General features: G+C 33.9%; 1 pseudogene; it reads left to right on the top strand.

Moving 5' to 3' along the window:
* Positions 1-2244: 2244 nt before the first annotated feature.
* On the top strand, positions 2245-3971 carry LOC143411587 (WD repeat-containing protein 20-like; annotated as a pseudogene).
* The last annotated feature ends 15346 nt before the right edge of the window (positions 3972-19317 follow it).

The following is a 19317-nucleotide window of genomic DNA, read 5'->3' as shown; positions in this document are numbered from 1 at the left end:
TTTACCCTCTGTGAACAGATGTTCCTTGACTTACAGTAGTGCTATGTCCATAAAAACCCAATGCAGTTAGAAAATATCATAAGTCAAAATGCATTTAATACATCTAACCTACAAGACATAGTAGTACAGAATAAGTTGTTCACCTCATGATTACTTGGCTGATGGAGAGTAGTTATTTCTGATGCTGCCTAGGGAAAGATCAATGCTCAAAATTTAAAGTACTATGTCTACCAATTTGCACATCATGATGAAATTGAAAAATCACAAATTGAACCATCCATGGTAAGGTGAGGACCATATGTACATGTTTCTGGTTGTTTGCACCTTGATCAGGCCTAGTTTGGAGGATTCTTCTGAATCTAGACTTTTTGAGTAAGTTTGCCAGCATATCTACTTGAAGAACATCTCGACCCTTTGGCAACATCTGGAAAACTGCCCAGTTGATTTCTACACCATACAAAAAGAGAGAGAGAGAGAGAGAGAGAGAGAGAGAGAGAGAGAGAGAGGAAGAAGAAGAAGAAGAAGAAGAAGAAGAAGAAGAAGAAGAAGAAGAAGAAATAATAATAAATGAAAATGGAAAATTAAAATACTAGTCATCAGAGCTAAATGTAAAGATCTTTTCTTGCTGTTCAGTGATCCATTTATGGTCTGGCATAGCATACATGAGGGTATCAAGTATAGGCATATGGGAAAGGACACTCATGGCTGATTAGAGGACTAACAGGAAAAAATCTATAGCTTATTTAAACTTAAAGTTTACTTTTGAAACTAATAGAAGAGATAATTAAGATTTTAAACCTGATTATGTTCCATTTTTTGTTCACTATCCCAAGACTATAATTGATCTTGTTTACCTTTTACTCTTCCACATCATGTTCTTCTGGTTCTTGGGTTTATATCATTCTTGGTAGTGGGCTAGATTGTCTTATCTAAAGCATAAGATTAACTTCTGAAGTTAGTTGTTAATGATTTAAAGAAGAAGACAGGGAAATGAGCAAAAGGAAGGATCATTTTGTGCATTTCATATTGAAACCATAAACGTTGTGACTTAAAGCAACAAGGATTCCTTAAACTATAACATACAGGTCTGAATTTTGATGTGAATGTCATATTGCTAAAATTTGGTATTGGTAAGCTACGCTCTTCTCCTGATGTTTTAGGGAAGAATTTGTTTTTTCCAGCTTTTAGAGTTCATTCACATTCCTTGTCCTCCAACCTTCTTCATCTGTCTTCAAAATCAGAAAGGTAGCATCTCTAACTATCTTTCAAAGGTTATTTTTCTGTGACTAGCAAGGAAAACTTCACATTTAGAGAGCCCTGTGATTAGAATTGTTTCACTTAGATAATACAAACCAGGCTCCTCCTCTAAATTTCCATGAGGTAATCAAATCCACACAGTCCATGAGGCAAGTTCTAAGGATTAGGATTTGGACATCCTAAGGGATCATTATTCTCTCTACCATGATCATTAGTTAACATGGTGAAAAAAAAAATTTCCATGTGCCATTTTCTAAAATTGTTCTTGTATTTCTATAGTATAAAACAGACACTATTCTCTCACTTTCCTTTCTTTGATTGAAACATCACAGAGATGATTCAATGTCATCAAAATACCGAGCAAGAAAAAGTAAGAGAATTTTAACTGGGGCTTATGGTGTCAGATGTCTCAGTCCATACATAGCCAACCCCACTGTTCTGAGCCCAAGGCAGTACATCATCAGGGAAGCATGTAGATGAGAAAAAGCCACTGCCTTCATTATAGTAAGGATGCAGACAGAGAATGGAAAGGGCAGTAGGGCAGATGCATGCTTCTATGGCATGCCTGCAGTTTAGCCACCTCTTCCAGCTAAGCCTCTACCTGCATACATTTACCACCTAGTTAGTTCATTCAAACTAGAATGGACAGATCAGGTTACAGCTCTCATAATCTAATTGTTTTACCTCTGAGCATTCCTGCATTAACTGGAGTTTTGGGGGTCACCTGATATCTAAACCATAACAAAGCAGATTAATATTTATGATTTTTAAGTTAGTTAACCTTGCACATTTTTGGAAGAACAATGTTAAATGTCTCAAATAAATTTAACCACACGATCCAATACAAACTGGCTAAAATTAAAAAAGAAGTTGTGTAGAAAACTAAAGATGTAGGGCGTGCGGGAGGGCGCCTGCGCGGTGCGAGACGGCGCCTGCGCGGTGCGCGAGATCTGGGCTCATAGGTAAGGATGGACGTTGCTTTCCAAGATGGCGATGGCGGGTGGAAGGAAGGAAATGAACAAGATTAAGACGCTATTACTTCCCAGGGAAAGTCGACACAAACTGCAGCCACGCTCAGAGTATAGCCAGCCCAGCCGAACGCCCTTCAACTCGCAGGGATCCAACCCTGTGTGGTTCTCCTTCATCAACCTCAAGGACCAGTCTGTCAGCGGCGACTGCCTCAGCTTCCAAGTGGACAGGGACTTCTATATCTACAAGGGGGTCCACAAGGATGCCAGAGATTGAACCTAGGACCTTGTGCATGCTAAGCACACACTTTACCTCTGAGTTGTAATCTCTGCTGACTTCAGTAAACCAATAGATAAAAGGATATCAAAGGAACACAGCCTACTTGTCATGGCTTTAACGACCTAACTGCCACAGCGGAGAGTGTCTGTTTCCTAGTGGGCTTTTCTGCAGGCCAATTTACCTTATAGACCTGATCAACAAAGAAACTAGCCAACTATTTTAATGAGGAAGGATTAATAGAAAAGGTACGTGTAACCTATGACAAATGGGTGCCAGGTTCTGAAGGTATTTTCCTACTAGCCCATTCGGGTGACCACATTTATAATGTGGAGCACACTTGTGCCACTGCAACCCCTCACTACCAGTTTCTGAAGTAGGGGGAGAACTTTGCGTGCACACTTGCAAGAGCAAATCCAAGAGGAACCCTCTCCTTGAGTGGATGGTGGGCGAGGCAGTCCTCAGCGAAGTTGCCTTCTCCCCAGATGGCAAGTACTTAGCATGGGTGTGCCTGGATCGGTTTCTGCAGGAGTTCAGTATAGACTCAGCTTCACGATATGAAACTTTCTATGTAAGTGCAGGACCCCAGAAGGCAAGTACATTGTGACAGGTGGAGAGAATGACTTGTGACAGTCTGGTCCTTTGTAGACTGCTTGTGATAGCTAGAGGCCATGGGCACAAATCCTGGGTCAGTGTTGTGGCATTCAATCCCTATGCTACCAGCAATAGAAGAAAGTGACCCTATGGAATTTAGTGGCAGTGATGAGGCCTTCCAGGACTTCCTTCATTTTGGCAGGGATGGAGCAAAGAGTACACAGTCTGGCTGTCCAAGCAGAACTCTACTGACAGCCGCCCTGTAAGCGTCACATACCGGTTTGGTTCGGTGTGCCAAGACACACAGCTGTTTGTGGGACCTTAAGGAAGACATCCTTTTCCCTTAACAACCCCTCTCAAGAGCAAGAATACACACAAATATAATGAATGCCACATGTCCTCCCCTTGGAAGTAATGAGAACAGTGTCACAACACTCTGGAACTCTGTACCCCCTCTGCTACCTCGGTCCAACAGCCATCCCCACTTGGTGGTGCTCCCATACGAGCAGCAAAAGTAATGTCACGGATGAGGCCATTGCCTCCCTGTTCATTAAATATGCAACTCTCCCTGCATGACGGGAAGGAGAGGCACCAAGATAAAGAAAAGGGAAACCATAGCATGGGACGGATTTCTAGCAAGAGCAGTGACAGACTGAACCTAGTTACTAAAAGGGACCCAGCTAATACTTTGAGAATGGGCCTGTGTTCTCCTAGGGAAGATGTTCCCTTATTAGAGCCACTGATCTGTAAAAAGATAGCACATGAAAGACTGACTGTATTAATTTTTCTTGAAGACTGTATAGTCAACTGCTTGTCAGGAGGGATTTATTTGCACATGGGGAAGGCCTGGTCAAGTGGTAAGTTTTAATCCTTAATACTTGAATAGGTAGTGATTTTTGTCTTGTGGGAAGGGTAGGGTGTGCAATGAATGTGAATGACACTTTTTAATGTAAATCTAAAAGCATCAGAGCCATAATATTGGATACTGTATGCTGTGTAATTCTGAATCATTTGATAATTCACCTTAGCATATTTAAAAATATGTATAATCAAACTAATTGCCAGCTGAGTCAGACATCCTTCTGGGAGTATATAGAGCCCCAAGATTAGCACTCCTGTATCAGACTATTTCGATTTTAGGGAAATTATGACAGTGGCAGGGACAACAATGACTTTAAAATTCTAAAATTGATGCTTTAACTGGAATATTTTTGCTTAACTATTCAACTAGACTATTTTATGGGTACTTCATCAGAGTGTGTGTTCAGTACAGATGGCCATTAATTGTCATTTATATCCATTTTTTTTTATCTTAATCATAAAATGTTTAGGAAACTATGACATTTAACTTTAGGAACAAAGAATTCATCAGGGTTGATTGATATTACTTTTACATTGTTCTGACAATTCACAGAAAGAGAAAAGACTTAATTTTTAAAACTCATTTTAGTCATTTTATGACAATTAAAATTGCTTAATAAATATATTTAAAGACTAAAGATGTATAATTGACTTAAGTTACAAATTAACCTAGAAATTAAATTAAATCAAAATGTTTCATTTCACAACTTGGTTTCCCCTGTTCTTCACTTCTCACATAAACCTTTGCCTGGTGGTTTCAAGAAAATCATACTTAGCTCAAAAATTAAATATTTTCAGATAAAGTTCTATGAGGAATAGTGTGGATTTTTACCAAAGTCCAAGGAAAAAAAATAACTTGGCCGAATGTCTCTGAATGAGTCAGTGACCGTACTCTGAACCAATTGCTTTGCTTAGGAACATAAGCTCAAAAGCACCTGTTACATTACTGAGATAGTAATAAAGGTCCATCTGAATTGCATTTACTTTTAAGAGTGAAGTGTCAAGAGGAATGATTTCCAGAGGAAAATTTGAGCACAATTATCAGAAATAATTTTCTCTATTTAAATAGTTGATTTCTTCTATTTTGGCTCATGCAGGTTCTCCAGCCTCTCCCCTTCCTCAATTACATTCTGCACTCAAATAGATGACACTTTTTCACAGCTGGATATTTTCTCTTAGTTTACTTTGGCTGAATTTTTGATGCATTTATTTTTGTTCTACCTTCTCAACATATACAACCTGTATTATCTATGAAGGGTTTTCTTAAGTAACATCTAATACATATATTCTTCCAAGTATTTTCCAATATTTCTTATTCCATAATATGCCTGTTTAGTAATGTATTCTTTTGATAGAGCACTCTTACTGTGTCACCATTTGTCAATTTCTCTGTCTCTTGGAAAAGTAATACATAATTTGAAAATTCCACCAACATGCATGTTTCACTTAATACATTGTAGTGCTTAGAATCATTAATGCCAAGTAAATAATATCCTCCTTTCTAATCACAATTCTGCAAACATTAAGTAGAGATATCATATTACATTTATTACTGATTAAGTTGTTCAAGACCTTTTCTTGAAAAGGAGAAACAAATAGTCTTTCAGACAATTCCCAGTCTTTCAGTCAAATTTATAAGATAGTCCCCCAGGAAAATGAGGATTGCAAAGCAGTCACAATTATCTGTGGATTCACTCACAAGTATAGAGCTCAGAAGGAAAATAATTAAAAATAAAAAGAGGGAGAAACTGAAGACCTAAATTATCTATATGGTTGGTGGATTAGCTCCATTCAATGAAGCAACATATGTATGTAATTTACAGACCAAATAACAAGTTCTTCCGACATGGGGAAAAATTAATAATATGTAGGTCAAGAGGTCCTTTAGAGTGAAGTCTACTGCATATCAAAATGAGAAGTGAAAACTCTGTTTTGCAACATTTTTTGGCCCCTAAATATTGGCATACTCTGTTGAAGGCAGAAGTTCAGCAAATATATTTTTCATCTTTTCGGTTTTCTTGGATGGGCGTTCACAGAAAAAAAGTAGGGATTTGCAATCCACATGGTCTCTGATGAAACTACTTAGCTTTGACATTGTAATATAAAGTATCTGAAAAAGTGGCACAGGAGTAATCATACACACACCTGGGATAAGAAGCACGTTTATAGTCAGGAGACTGACAAGGCTGCTTTGCACAAGGAGAGGGACTGCAGCAGTAAACCAGGGAGAACAGCAGTAAGCCAGGGAGAGCAGCAGTACTTGCCCTTGAATGTTACCTTTAACAGACTAGAATCATGGCCTCCTACTAGGGCCAGTTTTAGTCTTGACTGACATAGTAATCATCCCCTGATCTTGTGGAAGGCAAGTTTGTTTCTTGGAACAGAGACAGACAGTTTTCCAATCTCTCAAAGGGGGGACAGGGAAACCAGCATGTCCCTTTATCTTCTCAAGGAGAGAACAGGGAAACCAGTATGTCCCCATCTCTGGGATCAGTAAGTTGTCTCCTATCTCTCAATGAGAGAACAGGGAGAGACCAGCACTCTGCAAGCCAGTAGATTATATCTCAAGCTCCTTTCTATTTCTTGGGAATAAGGTCAGGCTTCTTTCTATTTCTTGGGAATAAGAACAGTATTCATAAAGTGGGGGTGGGGGAAAGGAAGATGGCTGCAATTATGCTACTAGTATCTGTAGGCAATGTATAAAGAATGAGAGTGCCTGTGTTCAAAAAACTTTGTGCCTAACAACATGCAGTATGCCAGAGTTTTTAACATTTGCTATAATTTGTCAACCATGTGCTTAAGAAACATTAACTCATTTAGCAAAAGTTCTCTATAAAGACAACCTTATCTCTAGCCTAGATATGTTGTTTTAAAACTTAATTTTTAAAGTTCCACAAGAAGATGAAATAATAGCATTAATTTATGAAAGTATTTCACAAACAGCTTTTTTATTATGCATATGAAGTGTCCTAAATATTAAGGATTTTATTATTTAGGAATTACTAGTTGGATCATAACCGTAGTTTCTCTAGACTGCCATGTGAATATCACAAACTGGGATATATGTTTTTGTAATCTGACACATTCTATTTCTCCTCAGTTGAAAGGTCATGGCTTGGTACTTTGGTGGGTTACTTTTAAAATGCACATTTCATAGAAAAAACTCATTGTAGCTTTTACCTTACCAATAAGACCATTCCTAGCCCATTCCTCTCAGGTTTTTATTTCCATATGATATTTAAGTATGCTGTCACTTCTTGAGTCAGCTATCTTGCATGTGCTTTGGTTGGCTTCATATGTGCTAATTAATATGATTCAGTATCAACACTGTACCTGACAACAAGGTTCAAAATATACTGGTTTAGTTTAATAAACTCTCATATCATGTGACTCATCATAACAATGTTCAACCCATCATTATGTAATTGATGAAATTGTGAACAAATATATGCCTATCAAATAGAGAACTGTTACATAGTGTTTTTAACACACAAAACCATAATTTTTTCTGAAATACAATTAAATACTTGATTCTATATCTGATATCTATATAGGTCACACATGGTGTTTTAAAAGTATATTTCTATTTTCAATTGAGAATAATTAATATATGGAAATTTGAAGCAACATGTAAATCAATGGTTCATAAACTTAGTTACCAGGGTATTTTGGAGTCATCTGAGCTATCTTATCACTTTTGCTTTCTAAATAAGAAAAAGAAAATATGCATTTACAGTGTTCTTTGAAGAATAACAGGTAATTATTTGAAATCTTATAATGATTAGAAACCAATGAAAGCTTAAAATGTGTTAACTATATTGTGATGATAAGCCCTAGTCCTGAAATTGACTTTTGGTAATGTAAGAGAATATTTAAATTATTTTTTTGTATGAATAAAATTATTTGATAATGAAAGCAATGGGTAAAACTAGGTGTTTTGTGACATATGTAATGGGAAAACTAGTGTTGAACAGAAATTATTTTATATGTTACAAGGAATTGTGTCAAATGATTTTGGACATTTTAAATAGTATAAAAGAGTAAAAATATGCTTATTAACAATTGAAAACTGTTTCAATAAATAGTCAAAAGTAGCTATTGAGAATTTCCTAACAATGTTACTTTTTGATAAGATAGAATGGAGACGCTTTAGTTTGTGAATTTGAGGTTTTCCTAAAACAAGGAAAATTGATTATTTTAATGGAGTTAACATATTTTGAAATATTTTAGCCTTTAAAGAATATTAACAATTATTTCTTTAAATAATTACTTTTACAGACCATTGGCATTTGTACTTTAAATCAATGTATGCTCTCTAATTTGGGGATTCATGTCCTCTAGTAGAAACTCAGTCATGGTAGTTGATAATATTGTTCACATTTCTATATTCATATTGATTTGTTGCCATTATTTCTACTAATTTCTTTGGAAGAGGCATTAAAATATTTAAATACAATTGTGCATTATTTATTTATTTTTGTTTTAATTATATTCACTTTTACTTTATGTAATTTGAAACAGTGTTATTTAGAAACTATATTGTGATTATTCTTATTTAATTTTTTAAATGTAAATTTTTTAGCTGTAAGTGAACATAATATCTTTATTTTATTTATTTATATGTGGTACTTAAGATTGAACCCAGGGCCTCACATGTGTGTGCTAGGCAAGTGCTTAACCACTGAGCTACAACCCCAGTCCTATTTTTATTATTTATTAAATCATGTTTATAATTTTAGTATAATTTTTCTGGCAGTGAATATTGTCTTTAAGTTTATAACCATTTTATCTTTCTCCCATATAGTTTTTGTGTGGAATACTCTTTCTTTATTTCTTCCTTCCTTCCTTTTTAACATCTTACTATATATATATTTTAAATATCTATATTAAACAATAGTTTGTTGTTTGTTTAAAAATATAGACCAACAAAATCCACCATTTATTTGGAGTGTGTATTTCCATTTGCATTTGATGTAACCATTGATTTTTTTGGCCTACCATTTTACTATTTTTTACTTTGTTCCAAGATTTTCTTCCCCTTTATACGGTCTTATTTTCCTATATGCAGAAAAATAATTTTAATTGTTTTAATTTATGTGTATGTTTTATATATTCCTATATACATTCTATTTTTAGTGGTTACTTTATTGTTTACAAATTTTAATCTTAATTTATCACAATAGGTTTAGTGTTGCTATTTTATGGATAGCACTATTCATATGAAATTTCAGGACCTTTGAACCACAAACCTCATTTGTTTGGTGTTCTTGAATTAGATATTCTATCCACTTTAGTAATAGCCCCTGAATACAGAGTAACAATTTCTGTTTAATGCACTCATGTTGAAAGAAGTTGGGACAGGAAAACTATGATTTTATATCAGTGTGTATATTTATCATTTTAAAAGTTGCTAAGTTGTTTATGTATATAAATGACTTGTGTATTAATCTGGTATAATTTGATTTAATTTCCCTTTTTGGAACATTTCATTGCTCACTTTTTATTAAACTGAAAGTGTGACTTTATTTTTTAACACTTTTTATTAATTTATTTATTTTAATTAGGTATATATGACAGCAGAATGCATTTTGATTCATTATACACAATTGCAGTAAACCTTATTTCTCTGGTTGTACACGATGTAGCATTGTACAATTTGTGCACTCATACATGTACCTAGGGTAATGATGCCCATCTCATTCCACCATTTTTCCTGTCCCCATGCCCCTTCCTCAACCCTTCCTCCTGGTTACTCCATCAAAGTTCCTCTGTTTTTCCCATGCCCTGCCCCCCCACCCCATCATGGGTCAAAATCCACTTATCAGAGAGAACATTCAGCATTTGGATTTTGGGGATTGGCTTACTTCCCTTAACATGATATTCTCCAACTCCATCCATTTACCTGCAGATACCATAATTTTATTATCTTTTAATGCTGAGTAATATTACATTGTGTATATATACCACAGTTTCTTTATCCATTCGTCTATTGAAGGATATCTAGGTTGGTTCCACAGGCTAGCTATTATGAATTGAGCTGCTATAAACATTGATGTGACTGTGTTACTACAGTATGCTAAGTTTAAGTCTTTTGGGTATAGACTGAAGTGTGGGATAGCTGGGTCAAATGGTGACTCCATTCTAAGTGTTCTAAGGTTTCTCCACACTGCTTTCCAGTTTGGTTGCATCAGTCTGCACTTTCACCAACAATGTATGATTGTGCCTTTCCCCTGACATCCTTGCCAACATTCATTATTGTCTATATTCTTGATAACTGCCATTATGACTGGCTTGACATGAAAAAAAAAATTGAATCCTTTGTTGACACTTTGTTATGGGGAGCCAGTTTAGAAAACACTCTAAGTCAGAATTCAAATCAATGAGAGCTTTATTTGCCTGGCCAGGGACTATCACCCACCCACCTGTAGAGACTGAAGCTTGTGGGAGAACAGCAGCTTCCTAGTCTGTTTTTTTTTTTTTTTTTTTTTTTTTTTTAGAATTTATGGACAAAACCACAACTCAGTGGTTTGTTTAGTGTCATATAAGCAAGTCAATCACAGAAATTAAAACAATAGTTAATGGGACCTGCGAGCCCTAAGCAGGACTGGAATTTTCCAGGTAGTGAGCAAAGTAAGTACAGAAACTACAAAAAGCAACCATCTTTGCAATTCAGTTGACCTGGGATCAAGCAGGTGCTAGACAACCATATCCTGAGTTTGAGCAGGGGTTGGTGGGGGCGAGAATCTATTTGAGTCATGTAGACCCACAAGTGCACTCAAACCCAGGATGTAGCTCACCATGACCACTGTTGCGTCCTGAGTAGGGTACAATTTGTGGGATACAAAGTACAGAAAAACAGTTTTTTATGAGAAAACAGCTTTCATTTCAGTTTCTCAGAAACAGCTCTTGTAAATAGATGTTTTATAAAAGGCAGCAAAATGGAGTCTTAGGCCTGTCTATGACAGTTCTTGCTTTATTTCATGCTTTATAATCATCTTATCTCACTTACCATATCTATAATCTATATTTTTTACTAATTTATAACCTATAACTTACATTCTTATTGATTTTATTGATTAATTTACACCACAACAAGTTTTGTTAACTTTAATTTATAGATGCCTTTCCATTATCTCCTTGTCTGTTATTTCTGATTGTAAGTCCCTTATAATTATTATTGTTTCTTTTCATCATTACTCGGTCCCTATTCTCTATTTTCAAGATGTTATCTTTTTTTTTTTCAGCTGTTTATGTCCAACGTCATTTGTATTTTTATTGTTATTGGTATGCTGTAGATTTTTTTAATATAGTATTTGGCTCAGTTTGGGCTTTATTTTAGACTTAATGTTTATTACTATTGTTTCCTCAAATGTATTATTGCTTTATTATTTCAATTGAACACACCTTAAACTGTTGGTCATCATCCCATAGGTTTGCAATTTTGTTTGAAAAAAACTCTTTACATTTTTCAGTTTGATCTATTTTTAGATAAATTGATTATATATTTGCAGTGACTTTTCTATTGTTAAGGCCATTTCATACATTTTTCTCAAAAAGTTTTTAACTTCAGATATTTCACTTTTTAGTTCTGCAATTTCTATCATATTTCTACATCAGTTCTCCATTCATTCATTTGTTATAAGTTCAGATATGCCTAGATTATAATGTTTCTAGAATAATATTTAATATTTTGGTTGATTTGGGAGATAGTTTATATTTTTTCCATTGGAAAATTATGCCAAAATTTTCTGCTTCTTGACTGTTCAGTAATGTTTGCTCATATCTTGGTCATTATGAATAATATTTAGGAGAAAGCTGCATTCTGTTATCTTCCTGTGAACCTTATTGATATTTACTGTCATGTAGAAAATTTGAATAGACCTAACTCTAAATTCTGCCTCTCCTGTGGTAGACAGTAACTAAACTCATTATTAAGTTGGTTTAGCCTTCCAGGTATATTGATGTCTGTTTAGTGCAGTGGAACATCTTGAAAGCCTGTGTACAACCAGGAAAAGATTTGGGGAAATTTATATAGAAAATTTGTATCTCCTGGGAGATGATTTCTTCCTGGCATTTCCCATGCTTAACTAGGTGTGCAGTTCACAAATATAATCCTCTAATTCCCAATGCCAATGAGATAACAATGTTCTGATTTATTCCCATCTTTCCTAGATTTATTCTCCATCTTTCTTAGGCCCATTGGAGAGTTCCTTCAGGCAAAAAGCCACATATTTGCAAACTGTGCCCAATTCAGTTACCTTTTTCCAAAAAGTAACAGGTATAATTCTGTAACAGAAAGTTTATTTTAAAATATTAGACCTTATTTTACAATAAAAGCATTTTAAATGTAAAACAGCATAACATAAAACTTTAATCAACAAACTATAGAATTTTTAAAAAAATTTAGGAGTTGGTACAAATGAAGAAAACCATAAATATCCATCAAAAAAGGATATTGTCTTATTCATAGAAAATATATCTTTGGTTTTATGGTATATAATTTAATTATTAACTATCATTTTTATCTGCAAACTAGGGATGATAATAATAATAGCATATTTCTCCTCAAATCACTGAGATAAAATTGTGAAAATGTATTTAAAGTACTTAGCTCAGTGTTTCTCATGTAGTAAGATTTTAATAAAGGTCAGTTACCACTTTATTATTGCAACAGTTACTAATATCATTCTTATTATATTAGAACAATACTATGAATTCTCAATCTTTTAAATAAAACCCAATGCTTTTTAGAAAAGAAAGTTGTTTCTATAAAACTTAACATGTTTCTTCCAGTCCATGCTTCAGTTTACAGACACATTGTATGCTATTTTTACTTTGATTGAAAAGATCATTTTATAAAAAATGTCTTCCCTTGCCGATTTAAGTTCAAATTAAAGGCACCATATGTGTTAGGAAGGCACATACATGGCATATTTTGAGAAGGCTCCAATTTGATATTATGTGCTGCTTTGATAAATAAAACCAATTAATGACTAAACTATTCCTTTATCAGATATTTTCTACAAATGTAATCATGATATCAAGATCTTAAATTAATTTTTTTCCTACAAGTTTTAATAGCTTGAGATAAAACTCAGAATCCATGTTTGCATCTTTTAATTTTACAAATTTTAGGGAAATTATGTGTGTGTGCATGTATATACATTTTCTAATCAGATTTTCACTTTGAAGAGTGATCAGTTATAATAATATTGTTCTTTATTTGAGAAACCTGAGGTTTCATGCCTCTCAAAGCCTGGCAGCGTAAAGTTACAAAGCCACTGCAACCATTTCTGACTGCTTATAAGAATATCTATAAAAATGTAACCATTTATAAATTGTAATCATAAGTCTCCATGTGTTTGGGTCCAAATATATCAATATTTATGTTATAGAAAAACTGGAATGTACATTAGGAAATAATTGATTAGATGCAACTTTGTCATCTAGAAAAACATCTCAACATTTGGGGACCTTTGTTTTTAATCTTTTAAATTCTGTAGGTGAAAATGATGTCAAATTAAAGATGATTTCCCAGTAGTAGGAAGTAAACAACCTATAATAGCATGTTGATTATATTACCTGAGCTGAGTATATAGCAAATACATGATCATGGCTTGAAAGGAGACTAAATTTCCTTTCAGTTGCTCTCATTAAATGATTATTCTCTCTCTTTACCCCTGAACTCTGGACTACCCTCCTATCCCATTTTACATAATAGAGTATCAGGAAATGCTGAGTCTGTTTTAAGTCTCCACATTACAAACATTTCAAGATTCTACTTTCTCAACTCTTCTGCTTATATCTAGCGACCAAAGCCTGGGTCCCATTTGCAAAGAAATGTATCAGGCAGAACTAAGTCTGTCCAGTATTTTTTTCCTGCCAAAGCCCTGCATATATGAGAGTGCTTCTTCAAGATCAGTAGAGCTGAATAACTGCTGAATAGTTGGCTATGCCTGCATTGAGGTGCTATGCTGAGTCCAAATCAGTCCTCAGAATTGTCAAGAATGTTGTGGGTGAAGGCACACTAGAAGCACTAGAAGCAAAAAAAAAGCTTAAAACAGGTTAAAATGGTAGTATAAGGTTGTGGGATATCATAGTATTTCACTGATCCTGAGTGTACAAAATTGTACTTCACAGGATTCATTAACATTATGTTCATAGTCTGACTACCGTTTCCATACCCCTCATTATTATTAGAAATTCCTCAAGTTGAGCACTTGTAGAAACACATACAAATCTCCAACTACACATTTTTCACTTGAGGAAATTGCTCCAAAAAAATTCTGAGATATTATTTATTTTATATAATTTTGATTACTGATTTACTTTTATACAAAGAGTACAAATGTTGCAATAGACAAAATATTTGAATTTTGGCTTTGCTTTGAGTTCATGTAATAACAACTATATTTAAGACACAATATATAGTTTTTTAAATATAGAAATGCTTATGTTTAGTTTTTTAAATTAACAGCTCTAAAATATTATTAAAGGGCAAATTTCCTTCTGAGTGTTGGTTAATTATTTTAATATTGAGATTTGATGTAAATTTACAAGAGAGCTATGAATAAATTCTCATGTCAAAGATTTATCCTTTATATGTCAATGTATTTTTTTTGTGGGAATGGACTTTTTAACATTTTGATATTTAAATTTATTCCCTTTTATATACTGAAGTAGCTTAAACAACACTAACTATAACATGAATAATCACATGTAAATAGCAGAATGTTTAAACTTTCGGTGTCTATGAATACTATGAATCAAAGCGGAGGCAGCTAATTTATAGAGTCATTTATCATCAGTCACAAAACCATATTTTAAAAACATATTAAAAACATTTTTAAAATATTTAAAAATTATTTAGAATTATGTTTTCACTAATAAAATTTGAAGTTATTAAAAGAATTTGACTATATAAAGAGTCTTCTGACATGTTAAATACTTTATAAGAATCATGAAAACACAATTATACTTTCTTCTCTTCCTAGCTGAATAAAATACCATACTTTAATACACAAACAAAAACATTCCAAAGAACATTAAAGATTAGCCTACTGCAGCCAGCCAGATGCTCAACATAAAACTCTGGCCTCTCTGAATCTTAATTTTGCCTCTTTTTAATCATATTTAGGGTTAACATTTCAGAAAAAGCAAGACATGAATGTAGACATTAACTTCTATGTTTCAGAATTCAAGTGGGAAAGTGAAATTCAAGTTACATAAATCTAAATGGTTCTGGAAAATTTTATATACAGACTACTGAAAGCAACTTTTTCTATCTTATAAGACCATAGGAATAAAATAGGGAAAAAAATCATCTTCCATATTTGGTTTCTGTACCAAATACTAAAGTGCATCATCTAAAAATTGAAGAATAAGCAACTAACAGATTTTTTCCTATATCCACAGTGATTGAAATGAGAATTAGTTAATTAAGAGAAATTATAGAATTATATAAGGAAAATCATATGTTCTTTAATAAAGAATATGATAATATAAAAATAGTCTATGTTGGAGAAGGTATGTAATTAATATAACAGAGAGCATAACACAGGCTGGAGAAAGTTAGGTGTGAAACTCAAACTGATTATATCAACTTCTCCTCAAAGAGAAAGCCAAGAGTTGCTACCAAATAGCTTTAGAAAAAAATGTAGACATAAGTGACAATACAGATTTTAAATGAGCTTATTACTCTGAGTAACAAATGTAGTAAAGTTGGTTTAACAATTGACAGTAATACCTCTTTATCATAGTCATGTCTATTTGCTCAGTTCAGAGAAAATGGGTTTAGACTGCTTCCATCCTTTATTATTCTTTCAAATATTATGTTTTAATCTTTAAACTAAAGATGAAGGATGCTGAAGTAGACTTTAAATATACCTGGATGTTGTTCTTTTTTAAGAAAAAAATAACAAATCTAACTTTATACATACTTGAATATTAAGTAGCTTGAATATTAACATGTGTATTTGACAAAATTAGATGAGCTATGCTTAAGCAACAAATTAACCTTTGACTTTCAGTGACTTAATAGAAAAAGTTTTACATCAAGTTTTTTAAAAGTCCAGTGCGATTCTTTAGGATAGCCATCATGCATTTAGTGGCTCTGTGCAGAGTATAAAATATTTAACAACAACTACAAATTTATTTAGCAACTGCTAAATATCTCTACCAAATAATCATATTTTGAAAGTCTATGTTTTAATAAAAGAATATTTCATTGCTAATCTTAGAAATTTAAGTATATGTAGGTAGTATCCAGTCAGTGAGTGTATTGAGTGTTTGCTGTGTGTTAGGCATTGACTAGGCAAATAAAATGATGAGCAGAACAGTTTTTTCATCACTTCTAGGGAAGGGTGCACAGTATAGCATGTTTACAGGAGGTGATGGTAGTGAGCAAACATTAATTAAAGAAGTATACAAATTCTAATTTTATACTGCAATAAATATTTTTTAATAACAATGGGAATCTGTGCAAAAATAGAGCATGGTTTCTATTCTAACCAGTCAAAAGAATTAAAGAAAACATAGATTTATCTAAAATCTCAATAATGAGTGGAATATTTTAATTACCCTGAAGGAACAGAATATCTCAGTTTCCTTAATAAGATTCCTATGGCACAAGAATTAGAACCAAGTATCAATAAATGGGATGGATTCAAACTAAGAAGTTTCTTCACAGACAAAAAATAATCTGTGAGGTAAATGGAGAATCTACATCCTAGGAGCAAATTTTTACTTCTTATACATCAGATAGAGCTCTAATATATACTGTATATAAAGAATTCAAAATGCTAAGCACCAAAAAACAAATAACACAATCAACAAATGGGCCAATGACCTGAACAGACACTTCTCAGAAGATGGAATACAATCAATCAACAAATATGTGAAAGAAATGTTCATCATTGCTAGCAATTAGAGAAATGCAAATCAAAACTACTCTTTAGATTTCATCTCATTCCAGTCAGAATGGCAGCTATTGTGAATATAAGCAACAATAAGTGTTGGAGAGGATGCTGGAGAAAAGGTACACTAATACACTGCTGGTGGGACTACAAAGTGGTGCAGCCAATATGGAAAGCAGTAGGGAGATTCCTTGGAAATCTGGGAATGGAATCTCCATTTGACACAGCTATCTCTCTCTTCAGTCTATACCCAAAGGACTTAAAAACAGCATATTACAGGGACAGAGCCACATCAATGTTCATAGCAGCACAGTTCACAATAGATAAACTGTGGAACCAACCTAGATGCCCGTCAGTAGATGAATGGATAAAAAAAAAATGTGGCATATATACACAATGGAATATTACTCAAAATTAAAAGAGAATAAAATCATGACATTTGAAGGTAAATGGATGGTGTTGGAGAAGATAATGCTAAGTGAAGTTAGCCAATCCCCCCAAAAAACCAAATGCCAAATGTTTTCTCTGATACAAGGAGGCTGATTCATAGTGAGGTAGGGAGGAGGAGCACGGGAGGAATAGATGAACTGTAGATATGGCAGAGGGGTGGGAGGGAAAGGGAGGGGGCAGGTGGCTAGCAAGGATGGTAGAATGTGATGGATATCATTATCCAAAGTACATGTGTGAATACACTAATTGGTGTTAACATACTTGATATGAAAAATCGTGCTGTATATGTGCAATAAGGATTGTAATACATTCCACTGTCATTTATTTTTTTAAATAAATTTTTAAAAGTGTGAATACATCCAGTTTAATAACTGAAAGAAAACATAGCTCATTAAGTACCTTGGGGTAGATACAAAAGAGGACATATTTAGGAGCAGTAGACAATATTTGAATTCTCTCATGTATGTATGTATATATTATTTCTTCTTTTCTCTCCCCCTTCCTCTACCCCCCTGTCCTTCCTTCCTTCCTTCCTTCCTTCCTTCCTTCCTTCCTTCCTTCCTTCCTTCCTTCCTCCCTCCCTCCCTCCCTCCCTCCCTGGCTTCAGAGTAGTAAACTATACTTAAATTTAGGAGGAAAGTGCTGAGTCTAGGTGAGAGATGATGGTAGATTGTACTAGGGTGGTGGTTATAAAAATTGGAGCTTTGACTTGAGAGTATTATGGTAAGCTAATTAAACCAAATTGCAAAAGTCAAGGGTTGTATATTTTCTCTCATGTGGGATCTAGAGAGAAAATAATAAAAAGGGGGGTAGGGAGAATCTCATGAAAATTGAGGAGAGACCAATTGAGTAGAGAAAGGGGAGACCAAGGAGAGAGGAGGGGAGAAAAAAGGAGTTACTTGGGAACAAAATTGATCAAATTGTATTATTATTTTTTTAAAAAAATTGAGAGAGAGAGAGAGAGAGAATTTTTTAATATTTATTTTTTAGTTTTTGGCAGACACAACATCTTTGTTTGTATGTGGTGCTGAGGATCGAACCCGGGCTGCACGCATGCCAGGCGAGCGTGCTACTGCTTGAGCCACATCCCCAGCCCCCAAGTTGTATTATTCTATTGTGTATATGTATGAATGTGTAGCAATAAATCCCACTTTAATGTACAATTCTAATGAACCAGTAATTTTTTAATAAATAGAGCAAAATACAGCAAAATTAAATAAATATAAATATTACATTTGTCAGGATGTATGATTACAGGCAATATAAGTATATATGAAAATTCTTAGAAACATGGAACTGTGTGCATCTGCATGGGTGTCAATTTAAAATAACTATATCCATAGTCAACATAAGAAATAAGATAATATATAGCTCTCTTGTTGCTTCTGTGATTCATCAACTTGGACAGCTTTCTAGATTCATTTGGGAATTTCTTTTATTACCTGCTATAATAAAGTAACAATTTTGTTACCATTGTCTTTCATATGCTAGACTGATTGCAAAAATGGTCCTAATTTTTCACCTACCCAACAACCAACTCCATTGTCCATATTATTTGCAATGAGACTTTTTAGTTATTCACATCGAATGATCCACTCTCTTTCTTTTCTCCTAGGATCTGGACTAAATTTGTAACTTATTTTACATAATAGACTATTAGGAAATGATGTTTCAGTTCTGAGACCAATTATTAGAAGATGTCTTGATGCCACATTGTCTTTTTTCTTTTTTGCTTTTTTATCTTGAGACCAAAGCCTGAAAGGCATGTACATAAAAGAAGATACACCAAGTAGAACCACATCTGTCTAACTTTTTAGACAAAGCCCCAGACATGTGAGAGAGCTCATTTAATATCAGTAGGACTAAATAATGGCTGAACCATAGCTATTACAGATGGCCTCCAGCAAGCCAGCTCACTCAGCAAAAAAATAAATAAAAAACCCAATAATTGGCTGTGATTTCATGTCAAGGAAGTCTTATGATTATTTATTACATA

The sequence above is a fragment of the Callospermophilus lateralis genome, chromosome 12 (genome assembly GCF_048772815.1).
Source record: "Callospermophilus lateralis isolate mCalLat2 chromosome 12, mCalLat2.hap1, whole genome shotgun sequence".
Taxonomy (NCBI): domain Eukaryota; kingdom Metazoa; phylum Chordata; class Mammalia; order Rodentia; family Sciuridae; genus Callospermophilus; species Callospermophilus lateralis.
Note: the sequence above shows the minus strand (reverse complement) of the source record. Positions and strands in the feature narration are given on the sequence as shown.